Consider the following 13,915-nt stretch of genomic DNA (forward strand, 5'->3'; position numbering starts at 1 on the left):
CGGAGAGAAGTATGGCTTCAATAACGGTGCCGTTGGTGCGCGGCGCGAGATCGATGACGCGGTTGAAAGGCGACTTCCAGTTCTCGGGTTTAATTCCGTTCGACCGATCGGCTGTCAGCCTTTCCGTCTGTGATCGCGTGTTCACCATACCTGCCGAGTGACGGCAGCCAATTTCGGCTTTTATTCCGCAACTTTCTTCGACCGTGGTAGACAAAGCTTATCATTCGTCATCGTGATAAGAAATTTCGTCATCTAGGATACGTAAAACTGTCGGTAACATATAATTAATACTACATCGGTTTTATAAGTTGATTTAAAAATCTGCATTTTCTTCCGTCCATTTAACTTTATATCAATTCTTATACTGATCGATTAATTGGTTTCACAATTTTTGTCTTTCCTTTTACCTCTGTTTCCACTAAGATGAATTTATCGTTGACTTTTTTATCTTTATTTTATAACCAATTATTTGACTAGTTACGGTAAGAATAGTTACGTATAAAGTGTTAGTACGTTTAATATTAAGTCATGTTCGAAAGACCATTTTTGATGGTTTCAGAGGAGGAAGAAACTCTTTGGATAGAGCTCTCGGAGACTATTTTTTATTTTGGCATATGTTGTTAAAGCAATGCTGCGTTTTCTCAGTAACTATGGAGATAGTATTCTGGAATATTGTAGTATTGGATTGAATACAGTAAATTGTGAAGAGGTGGGTGTACTCTTCCTTATTCCATTGATATACTTTAATCAGACTTTTAAATATGAAGACAGTTCAAAAGTTGTTTCTTATTTTTAGGATGCTTTATAGCAATGAAACTGAAATAGATTTTACTATTTTAATCAGTGATGTGTTTATTTTGATTGTCTACAATTGCTGTTTCCATCTTTTGTGGAACCTTGTCATTATATTTGTATTCGACTTTAGAACTGCAATTTCGTATGGTATAGAGTATAGAGTAATGACAGTGATGACCAGTTGGTGTCTCCTATCGCGGCAGCTGCGTGTCACTGCGTCACAAGGTTCCCGTTAACTACTCTCTAGTGTTATGTACAAGGTGTTTCCGAAATCATATAATTATAAATGGACCTATCCTATTAGAGAAAGTACAAAATATTGGACAACAGTTTTTCATATGATACTTCATCTTCGAAATAATTATATTCAAAAATTTTCTCGTGGGTTCAGTAAGAATTCTCACTTCTCATAAATACGAGTACCTGTCAAAATTTTGTTCTACGTTTTCAATTTATTTTTACTAGATGTAAATTTTCTTCCTGTATTGTATTTACAATTTCGGGAACACCTTATATAGAACATTCTATTTTATTTTAAAAAATGTCCAGTGCAATTGTTTTTATTTTGTTTGGTTTTCCATATAGATAAGTTAACAGTCTTTGCAGACTTGCTACATCGATTGACGCAAGAACAATTACATAATTATATTTGAACAAATAGTTATATAGTTCTAAAACACGTCCATCATAACTATAAATAGTTATAGTTGTAATAACACGTCCATCCTAGAGAGAAACTAAGTATGTCAAATTATTGTCTCCTTAAAAGAGAGGAAGGTTATATTTCAAGCACTTTAACCCCTCAAACATGACGCTGGTATTGCGAACCGAGCTGTTGACTATTGTATATAGTCGAATTACCATCTCTATATTAATTGGGACACTCTGTGTATCAAGCGTTAATGCCGCCACGGTTATTACCCGTCCCATTATCGCCAACTGTTCATTCCGTTATCTGTCGCGATCGGCGTTAACTCTTTCAGCCGACGTCAGTCGCACGCGCAACCTTCGGCTCTGACGGCCACACGCGTCCAGGAGTGGCTCCAGGTAGGACACGCGGCCCGTCCGCTCGCGATTGATAACTCTCGTCTTCCGATGTCATCGGAAATTTCCGTTGACGGCACCCAATCGGCGGCGCGACAGAACCGTACCGATTGTGCGCACGCTGGATCAAAATTCTTAGGACACTCGAGACCCGAATGCATTGTTCGAATTCCCAGGATAATTTTTGATTGAAGGCTATATCGATCGCGGGCAATTTGTGGGATTCGATAGTAATTCTACGGTTCAATGAAATTGGGTTTTCGATGTTGTTTGAAAAAGATTCCAAGATTTTGGAGTCAATGATCGAAATTTTAGCATTTGTAGAATTTATAAATTTGAAACGGAAGGAAATGTTTGTATTTGTATCTGTTATCTGATGAATCGATAAAAAGCCTGCAACTTAGGATATTGACTTCAATCCTATTACTATTTACAATCAAAGTATCTGCTACACATCAAACTGATGCATAATATATAACATATACTATAAATATAAAAGACTATAAATATATAATTTCCTTCTCTCCTTTCAATTCAGCTTCTTACGAGAAACCTCTTTAATACCTAAAAAGAGTACTCATTCGTACTTAATCGTTTCTCCCAGTGGATCAACAATGAACGCGTGCGTCGTATTGGTTGACTGATGAAAGCAGCACGCGCGCGGATAATTTCATTAGGTCTGGGGCTCGTAACCAGCGTCGAAGCCCAGGCAAAGTTTCGTCGTGGGAGTGACGCGGCGGGCGGCATGACGGTATCGGGTCATAAATTCCGCGCGGATATCGGCGGGTCGGTGGTGTCGGGAACGTGCTCGAAAATTATGGCTTGCCGGAAAACGGCGATAGATGATGCCGAAACGAAAACGAAGCGCACAGCCCGGCCGGGTCGACCAATCCCCGGCTTCTTGTGTAACTCGTGCGGCCACTGATTGGAACGGGCGTGGGAGTATCGAATCGATTAGACCGCCGATCGATTGTCGCACAGGGCGCTCTCGTCTCGTCCCGGAAACTCTCGACTATTGCTCCACTTTCGACGGTGCCCGTGATTCCTTCGGCACCGCGCGCCTCGCCTCCGCCTGACGCCCCGCGCATCTTTTTCCACGCTTTCAACCCCCGCGTCTGTTATCTTCGACGTCCATCCCCACCCCATCCAGGTATCGATGATATTCCATTCTTCTACGAGATCGTTCCTCTCACGTCTCCTTAATTTCATCCTTTCATCCGTCTCTTTGATCATTAATCCAGGGAATATTGAGAGCCACTTCGTCGAGCTACAGGATGTTCCATAGTGTATGGAACTTTCTTTGGTTGAATAGAGGGTATGAAGGAAATTGCAGATGTATTAGGTATCTTCTTGTGAATTATGGATTATCGGTTAGGAAATTGAATTGTGGAGGTGGTGTGAGTTGTTTTGTTAAGAAGAAATTGTGTAGAGTATCGGGGAGTTTTTTAATAGAGTTTTTAAACTGCTTCTTGTGAGAGCGAGAGGGAGAGAAAAGCAATCGTGATAGTTATGAGTGTCTAGAAATTACAAGAACATTAGTACGACCGTGTATTGTCTTTATGTCCACTGTTAACCTGCGAATAATGTTCCGCGTGCTATGAAACCGATGTATATATTATAGATCCATGTCAGCTGTCACAACTCACGGTTTCTTATCTGCGCACACGTTGTTTTCTCTAATTTAATGGTGGTAATTATAATTGGACTGTCAATGTGATATTGATGCAACGCGCATGCACGACTGAAACTTTGTCTTGTGAGCAATTTCAAGAATCTTATGGTATAGGAAGTATTTAACCCCAGTTCCTGTCAATTATCCCATCGCACTCTACATATAATTTCAAATTTACTGAAATTCTATTACGAATTCTGTCATTGTAAGTCAGTTTAAATTATTCAATCACTCTCATTTCGCTTTGCATGAAATTTAAAAGATTCTTGACATCGTGAATCAGTACTGCATACAGCGATAAACAAGCTTTCCCCAAACTTCCACTTTCGATCTCCAATTCCCAGACCGTCAAGAGTAAATCCACGTGTCGATTATCGTAAATCATCATCTTCCACTGAGCTCCGGTTCAAACGTTTCACCCGATCATACGAAGAATTGCTTGAAACCGTGTGACGGTGTCGTCGACAACCAATTAACCGAGCACGTTTAATTAACACGCGCCGCGCCGGAGGGCGTAACGAATTTGTAAATTTCATTTGGCAATTACATCGAGCACAGACTGCAATACGGGCATGCCGCATTGAACGGCAATCCGTTTAACACTGGCTCGAAAAGTATCGTTTGCATAGGTGTTCCGTTTCCACTTGACGCAATTACCGGCCGGCCCGCCCACCCCCGACTGTTTTTCACCGTGAATTCTTAATGCATCCCTGATCCGCCCGAGGATCGAGCCGATGCATCGGAAACAGCTCTCGCCCCTCCTATAATTGGCCGGGAAAATGTCGTTTAATTACCTCCTCGAGCGGCGTTTAAAGCGCGTTTACATAATGCACACGTATGTACGTATCTACCGGGTGTTCGCGCGACCGAGCAGTTGCGACGTGGCTCGTTCGGGCGTGAAAAGTGATTCCCCGGCGCCCGAGCGAGCGTTTTCAGTGAAACAAGAAACGCCGCGGAAAGAGAGAAATATCAATATACAACGGCGGCTTCGGCAAAGAAAGCAATTTGCGCGGCGCGGCAACGGGTTAACGGTGCTCCCCCGACTCGGCTCAACAAATACGCGTTTAACCGGGAACGGATGAATAAATTCACCTCATTGCATATGGTAATCCACGGTTATTACGTTTCGCCCAGAGCTCATTACGAAATTAATGACTCGGATGGACGGACGTTTAATTGGGACAAAGGAACGATGGCTTCTTCGCGCTATAGGTTAGCACTTTCGTCGATTCGACAACGGTGTAAGTATCGCTGGGTGAGCGACACTGCGAGCGTTCGGGCACTGTGCAGTGATTACTTCTTTTTGAGAGCGTAGAAATTTATTTTTGGAACTGTTTTTTCGAGTTTTTGGTAGCTTGGAGTTTAATATTGAGGAATTCTGTTCTGAATTTTTCCATTTGTTTGGAATAGTATCTTTGGGATTCTATTTGATATTTGGTAATTAGTGATTGTGCACTGTTTAATTTTTTATATTGGAACTGAAAATATTTTAATTTTGCTTATTGTTTTTGATTATGTGTAGTGTCACTTGTTTGAAGGACACTCTGTATGTATATATTGGAGAATTATGGGAAACCAGTTTTGTTATTCGGATATTAGAGAAGATGGCGATGAGTCAGACGTTCGGAATTGAAGATGAATTCGAATACTTGGATAATGGCTCTAATGTATGATGGAATATTTCTCAGGCCCACGTATGGATCTTTTCAATCGTCCTATTGAAAGATTACTCTGAATGCCTAATTGTCACTTGCATCAAACTTCATCTTGATCTTGGTAACCACAGAGCGGAGTGATTAATGTTTACCACGTGCAGTATAAAATATAATAATTCCGAGATAAAGAAAATTCACATTATTCATCTTGTTAGCGGTGATTCAGTCTATCTGTCAGTAAACTCCTTTATCGCGAGGAAAATTATAAAAGAAGAAATTACTGTTCGTGATTCTCGAAGAATCTAATCGTTTCCTTACAGTAATCAAACATCAATCTACGTCAACGTTTACTCGGTTTGATAACTGGACAACCACTGAAACGTCATTTTAAGCATTAACCAATCAATATAAGACAAATTTAAACACTTCAATCTTTCCAAACTGATTAATCATTCAAACAGAATTAATCAAAATTAGAATCATCCTGAGTCAGCATTTCACTTTCACGGCATAATTACATACTTGACGTTGCTATTAGTAAACTTCCATTAGACATCTCTACTTTACTATTTCTTCTTTCTTCTCCCTTTTGGTCCACTTGCACTGAATATCATTAACCTACACTTGATTTGGCTACTCTACAATTTCATTTTTTCTAACACAGAACACTAACACTTCAATCATTATTAAGTAAATACATATTGTCATAGTCTCTTTATCCTACAATCGTCACTTACAAAAAAATCGGAAAAGTCCATTACCGAAATCGTTACTTGGAACGTGTCATTTAACCTTACACTCCAATTTAGGTATTACTGAATCTTTAGCGATTTTTTTGTAGAAGCATCTTTACCTTTTCAATCATGACAAAGGAAGAAATAATGAGTCTTTTTGACTCATCCAGTAGTTCTGACGTAAAGTAAGAATGCACTGTGGTAAGCAGAAATTTTACCATAAAACCTTTTGTTCTACAAAGAAAAACGATCAATACCAAATTCGTTGGTTCGTGAAACGACGATTAAAGGCCGGGATACACGAGACGAGGGAAATCGGTACGGTAACGCGTCGTGGACGCTGGTTGCGGTAATATCCCGGTAATGGACACCGGCTCGGGCAACCTTGAAGAGATAAATTTCGCGATAACGCCGATAATTAACGCCGGTAATGGCCGTTATTATCCGCGGTATAAGGGAAAAACGTTCCAGAAATGCATGCAAATTTCAACCGGGAACGTGTTAATCGCGCTCCGCGGCCGTTCACGGGGGACCAGCGCGGCGCGGCGTGCCGATAGAACACACTCGCGGTTGCGTAATCCGATCCTCTCGCGATCGTGAAAAGAACAGTCACGTAATTGAGGAAGCGGCCCGACACGCTGCGTTCCCCTACGTTGTTCTCCGATTCCTCGCGCGTCGAAGGAACTCGACTCCGCGATGGACGGAGCCCTCATTATCTTTCCGGCGAATCTCGAATCTCACGTCCGTCTTTGATTTCTCTTCGAAACTTCCGAATCACTTCTACATCTCGCGAGCAGCAACGTGGATCTTCGTAAAAGTGAACGCTCTTTCGATTTCTTTATTAACACGTTGATCGTCACGAGAATTCTCAGCGCTTTGTATAATATTACTTGCTCGTAACGAAGGCAAATAGTATCGGAATCGGTTATTAATGGCTTAGTATCATAGTTCTTGAGTTACACAGTTATTTAGTTGTTATTGAATATTTTTAGTCGACATCGGTTTCCTTCGTATAATTGTCTTCAGGCATTTTGGAAGCTCCGATCATTAGTGCCCATCGTAACAGTTAATGTGTTAATACTATTGCGTATTTGGCAATCGATTTCGATATTCCATCGTAGACAGTAGACTGTCGATTGTAGGCAGCTTTGAATTTTGGAATTTTAAGATTAGATTTCATAGAATCGTGTTTTTCCTTTTTCATTTGAAGACTGTTTATGTATATTTAAAGATTGGAGTTTCAAATTCAATCTTCGAAGATGTTTCTTAAATTTCGAAGTCTCTTTTGTTTCATGTAAGTATTACTCTCGCTTTTTATACAAAAGTGACTCTTGTTTTCATACATTCAACCTCGACACACATCGGGCAAAATCGTTTAAAAGACGGAGATAATCTCAATCCTCCTGGAACTAGACAATTCCAATCACGCGGTCGACTTCAACGAGTTTAACTCGCCATTGAGCTAGCTATTAAATATTCTTCATTTTCAGTTCAATGCCGCTGGAAGTTGCCGCCGTCCCTTGTTACCACGAGAGATAACCCAATGACCCAAATGGCGCATTAAAGGAGAATCCAAATTGGGTACGATACCGCTAGCGCGGCCTATAATGGCGTAACGGGGACGATAATCGCGGCGGCAATTAACGGCGCACTGTCTCCGCGCGTTAAAAAATAAACAAACTAAACAGTACGAAATGTCAGGTAAATTGGCCCGGCCAACAGCCTCTGTGAACAACCACTTTCTAGTCGATTGTCCCGCGATCGTGATCGCGATTGAAACGCCGGCGTTATTAGACGATGCGACGCGACGCTCATTGTCAGATAGCTGCCGCCTGAAGGGATTACGAACAACAGCGCAATAATGACGATAATGTATAGGCGCGCGTCTAATATTGCATAACCCCGTCCCGCTGCGATCGTAACAGCGTTCGAAGTGTAAACACTCATTACATCCGCGGTGCCATGATGCACCGACACGCCCGCCGATGCATCATCTCATTATTCCGTTCGAAGGGTATCCACCATTTTTAGCATTCCACTCTTCCTTCAGATGCTAATAACACCGCTCCCTATTTTTCTCGCAATTTTCAAGCCCTGGTGTCTAATCATTGTTAACAATGCGTTGTCAGAGTCACTGTGAAACTATGATTCATTGCTATATTATTCACAGTTCAATTTTCCTGAATCAAATCGCGATATTCATCCGCGTTTCGTGAAAGCATTGGTTCCAAAGCTGAATGCTTGATACCAGAACAATTGACAGACGAGTCACCTATACGCGCAAAACACTATCATTCATTATCTCCGATTGTTAATCTTCCACTGTTCCTTCAATAACTAATATCACTCTCTATTTTACTCATAATCTAAAGAACCTAGTGTCTAATCGTTACTCAAAAAGTTATGCTACCAAACCTACACTAGAGATTTACCACTTATTCATAATCCATAATCCAGTTTCACTAAATCGAATCGCGAGAACGTTTCTCAATTCTCATTCTATAAAACTTTGCATCATCCAAATGTAACGATGAATAAGGCTCCGTACATGCGAAGAAGTTTCCATCAATTTTCTGTTATTTCCATAATTTTGTTTCGTTTGTGCAGCGTTATCGCCGCGAAATTGCAGTGACAAAACACGACGGTTGAAAGTCGTAATACCGGCAAAAAGTGGTTCGTCCGCGTTGCGCCTAATTGACAGGAGAAATGCCGCTAGACGGATCATCTCGAACGGTCTAGCTCGAGCTCGCGCCGTTTCGCAAACGTAATTGGCGGGCCGGATCGGATCGGTAAGTGCGATCGCATCGCGCGTAAACAAAGATCGGCTTTCCTAACGGCGCAGAGCACAGAGCGTTTCGCAAACGCCGGTCGACGGTTTCGGCTGTCGACGGTGCCGATCGTGAGATATCGATATCCGCCGGGAATTCCGTGGTTCGAGGCGTTTGCGAAATCGGCCGGCGTGCGCGCACCAGCTGCCGACTGAGAGCGCGATATATTTAAGCGGGTCTCCGCGACGGGTTTATTGGTAAACGGACCGGAATCTGGGCCGGTTACAACACCTGTCAGCGGAACGCACGGCCCGATCGTCGAGCGTTTCGCCGCGGCGCGCGCGGCGGCTGCCAAATCTCGCACGGTGTCGCCAAACCGCGATTCCCAGCGCCGATGCCGACCGCGGCGCGACTCGGCCCTGATTTGGCACGGGAATTCTCGGTTTGGGATCCGTGGGACGCGACGATTTGCTCGGAAAATAACGCACCATGGTTTACTCTTGAGCTGAAGCTGCTTATCGCGAAAGGATTATCGAATATCGTTTGGAAAGTTTCTTGCCTAATCTATATGAAGAGGTAGTAACGGTTGAGCAATGTTATTCACGTGCTTTTTTATAAGAAATGTACCGTTGTTTATTGCAATTCTGATCCACGTGGTTAATTAAGGAAAGTATCAGTCTAAATTAGTTTATACTGCCTCAGATAAAGAAACACGTTAGACAAATTGAATGTATACTTTAGTATAACGTATCTTCAATGTAGGAATTGAAACTTTTAAGTTCGAGGATGGATCTGAACTTTACCAGAATGTTGAATTCCGGTGAGAAAAGAAACGAGATGCACGGAAATATTGCAATTGTAGAATCGGACGAAGTATTATTTGTGTCGTCGTTGGTTGTCGGAAGCCATAAAGCGGAATAAAAAGTTGAATAATCTGTACTAATATAAGTTCCATTTCCTTGAAAGACATGCGGAATGCATGAAAATATTACGATTTCTGGATGGTTGTTGGATTCTGGATTCTGGATACGTGTTGTTTATGTTGCCATTAGATGTCAGAAGCCATAAACAAAATAACAAGTTGATTAATCTCCAATAAGTTTCAGTTTTTTGAGAGATAAACGCGATGTACGAAAATAGTGGAATTGCAGGATCGTACGTACCCTTCTCGCGATAGCGTTATATGACGCGCACTGATTTAGAGAGACACGGGCAACGCAATCGGCGGAGAACGGCTCGTGGACGCTGCTAGCAGCGCGCGATACAAATTACAACTGTCAACGGAGACACTCGTAAAACACAGATGACGACCCGATCTTCACGCCCGCTCGGCTGTAAGTCAATATTTACGAGGCGTTTAAAACGTGAGAGGGTGAGATGTATAGGGGCCCTCCTACCGCCGTCGCCGCCGGCGAGCGCAACATTTTTTTGCTCAATGCCCCCCTCGCAGGAGATTTTCGCCGCCTAGTTACCATAAAGTCATCAATCTTCCGGCATCGTAAGTTCTCCGAAATAGTTTGTCCCTTGCACTCGGTGACACACTGTGTTCTTTCGGAAACATTAAATATTATGACGACTATAAAGAGTTTTTATCGAGATTTTACTGTCGGCACAATGAAACTGTCAATGAAACAAGGATTTCGAAGCTTAAACTTTCGGTGTACTATTTTCATCCAAAAGAGAAACGAACGTAATATCATTCATATCACCGTTGGATGTCAGCAGTCATGAACGGAATAAACAGTTGGTCAATCTTCACTAGGTTCCATTTTGTTCTAATTTAGACACTCGTGAGCCGATACGTGAAATTTACAGTTTTGTGGTCACGATGATCAACGAGCAATTAATTCGCACTCAATGATAGATCAGTCTGTTACATGTATTGAATAAATAGATGATTAATGTTGTTACTTTATTATATTGAATCATTTTGAAATGAAATCGCGGACACTTTATGCAATTATAATACGTTGAATATAAATGAAGATTTCTGTAAGATCTTCGGGGAATTTAATATAGAAGAATTATTTATAAGATGAGCCAACGAATTTGATTTGTTATTCAAAGCCGCTCAATTCCGCGATCTGCACAATAGTAAAGGAACACCCGGTGCACGGCTACCGCGTTCCACGTGACCACATTGATCCGACGCTCAGGTGGGCGCCGTTATCGTCGACGCCTCCGAACTTCATCCCAGAGTTATCATATACCGACCGCCTCTTATCGATAATATTTCTGCCAAAAGTACACGTCGAAACGACAAGTGTTCTAATCGTGTGTTCCTTTCGAGTCTAAGGGAAACACGTGTGCACCTGAACCAGTATCCAATCACGCGAAGGATAATATAAAAGAGAAGATAAAGTGTAATTCAATCGGCATGACAAACAATTATAACAAAGACGAAGATGAAGTCCTAGAAAATCGTGACCTATCGGTGACCCCAGTGGTATGTTTGCGAATAGGGACGAAGTAACCATTGGAAAATATCAACCACCTAGCATGCATCCAGTGACTACCATACAGTATTGAGGATTCTATGAAAACCTGTTTTGAGTAGCGTGCGAGTCGAATCCTGATTAGGTTATCTAAACCTACGAAACTTCTATTAATTAACGTTACACAAGTTCAAATCGAACATTGAAGAATTATCGTAATTTATCAAGTGGTTCTTTCAATTTTCTTGCCATTCCTAATGAATGTTAATGGTTCTGAAGAAACTTGATTTATTAAATATGTTATTGTGAGAATGGATTCTCAATGTGACGAAGAACCTTATCACCTATATACGAACGACGTGAACGTGTTAACCTACTTGCATTAATAAAGGATATGTTTCAATGACAATGACCAAATAAATCATTGCCTTTTTGATTGCAATACTGCCATGACTGCATTATGATTATTATTATTATCATATCATATTAAGTATATACTCGTGCTTTCACTGTTACTACCACAGTACACTGATATATCAATTTTTTGCAATTATATCAACAACTTTAAAATAACTAATCCCAATCTAATAAAAAAATAGATCGATGTAGCCACAAGTATCTAGTCACACTTTTATTATCAAATTCCATAGTTATTCAATAATCTCTTTTCGTCTTCCATGTTTACATTCATTACTATCACGTAAAATTGTCATTCAGAGCAATACCCTGATATTTCATAGTCAAAATTACGTACCGTTTATCTTTTAACAACGATTGGTTACTAATATGATCCTCTTAATCAATATGTTTAATCTTCTTCCCATATCGACGTCGTAAACTAGAAACATTCAATTTCTGTTTTATCTATATCTCAGGTGTCAATCTCGACTACGACAGACAGCACTACAACCTTCACCCTGATGTTACATTCAAAATAACATCTCGTACTTCTCCATCTTGTGCAACCCTCCCAAACATTTCCCAACACGAATTTCCAATTTTATTGTTTTCGACTACACAACAGGATACCCGAAGCAGCTAAATGTCCTTCAGTACTCCAAAGTACTCCAAAGTACTCCAAAGTACTCCAAAGTATTCCAAAGCAATCCAGTGTCTCAAAACTATCCTAACCCATACACACCGCAACAAAACAACATCGACAAGTGCCGCAAAAGAGGCAATCAAACTCCATTCCACCCTTCCGACATCGAAGGGGTTGAACAGGCACCCTCGTTACTCGGTGTCCCGTCGAACCAGTACTCGGTCATAGGTGCACGAGGTCGGTGTGCGCGAATCCTTCACGAAGTAACACTCGCGATCACCCATAACCCTAAACATCCCCGACCATTCCAACTGCCACATACACGCTCACTCATGTACACACTCACGCAAACACAAAAATCAACGGTCATCGTGTTTGCACATACTCCCACACACTCACGCGTATACATAATACACACCTTGTCAACGCACGTGTCTCTCACTCCTTGGAGAAAAACGGAGAGAGGAGCGTCGTAGCCGAGAGCTACCGGGCTCGATCAGGTACGATGGCACTGATGGTCGAGCGTACACCCGCGAGTTCTCTTCCTTTATCCGTGTGCGCGCGATGACACGCCGCGGGGGTGACGCGTGTCTCTCTCTTCCCACGTACACGTGTGTGTGAGTGTCTATATATATATTTATATTTATATTTATATTTATAAATATAAATATATATATATATAGCTCGTGCGTGGATACGTATGATGTGTATATATATATGTTATGTGTATCTGTAGGTATGCGTGTCTACGCGAGTCGCGTGACAGTGTCCGAAACCGAGCGAGAGTGTCGCGCGCGCGCGTGTATCTCTCCCGGCGAGGCGACGACGACGCGACGTGCCGCCGCGGCCCTTCTCGACGCTGGTCTCCTCTGGTCTCGCGGAACGGTAGGCGAAGGCGGAGGCCGCGTCGACGCTGATTACGGGGGCAGAGAGAGGAAAGAACGTGATAGACAGAAGCGAGAGAGGAACGGTAACACGCAGCTCGGTGTGCCAGCGGAGACTGCCGGGTTCCCCTCGGTCTCGCCGAGTGCTCGGGGCCGGTATAGTGGAAAAGATATATAGAACAGCTCCCGTAACGTGTGTATACACACCGCCCGCCCGCCGCCACCGACGCCGCCGACGCCGCCTGGATTCAACGCGGGATATCGTTGTGGAGGGGTTGTTCAGGGGGAGAGCGAGTACGCTGGGTACGTGTGCATCGGTTCGAAAGGGGAACCGAGAGAGGTATAGACAGAAAGAGGCCGGCAGAGTGATAGAGAATAAGAGCAGCGGACAAAGATGCAGCGAGGGAAGAACGAGAGGAGAAGGTAGAGAACGCGAGAATCGCACGAGGGGAAGAGTTAGTGATAACACGGCGAGGGTGTGAGTCGAGTACAGCGGAAGAGAGGGATGCAGGGCGGAGTGGCGACGGAGGGGTAGGGTTGCACGCTCTAGGCTCTGTGACGTAACACCGAGTCATCCTGGATGTACAATGCACGTCGCGGAAGCTGAGTGGTGGGGGAACCTATGAGTAGAAGTAGGGATGAGCGCAGTGGTGGGGAGAGTGCAAGGGCGAAGTAGTGGGGGCGATGTGAACGGAAGGAGGGGAGGATGGCGGTCATTAGTGCTACTGGGACACGGAAGCGAATCCTCAGCTACCCTCCGACCCTCTGCGGCCCGTTTCGCGACCCGGTACCGGTAACCACCCACACTCTCTTTTCCACTCTTTCTATCCCGCTGTTTCTCACGTTCTTTCTCTCGTTTCTCTTTTAGCCTGTTAGCGCCACTCGC

General features: G+C 42.8%; 1 protein-coding gene across 1 annotated transcript in view; it reads right to left on the reverse strand.

The window, feature by feature from the left end:
* The window catches only part of LOC116430522 (uncharacterized), a 139,760-nt gene extending 126,614 nt beyond the window's left edge, over positions 1 to 13,146 (reverse strand). Inside the window, exon 1 of the mRNA XM_031984783.2 lies at positions 12,564 to 13,146. The gene's annotated coding sequence lies outside the window, so the exon portion shown is untranslated. The remainder of the gene's footprint in view (positions 1 to 12,563) is intronic.
* Between the last annotated feature and the right edge of the window lie 769 nt (positions 13,147 to 13,915).

The sequence above is a fragment of the Nomia melanderi genome, chromosome 11, assembly GCF_051020985.1.
Source record: "Nomia melanderi isolate GNS246 chromosome 11, iyNomMela1, whole genome shotgun sequence".
NCBI classification, from domain to species: Eukaryota; Metazoa; Arthropoda; class Insecta; order Hymenoptera; family Halictidae; genus Nomia; species Nomia melanderi.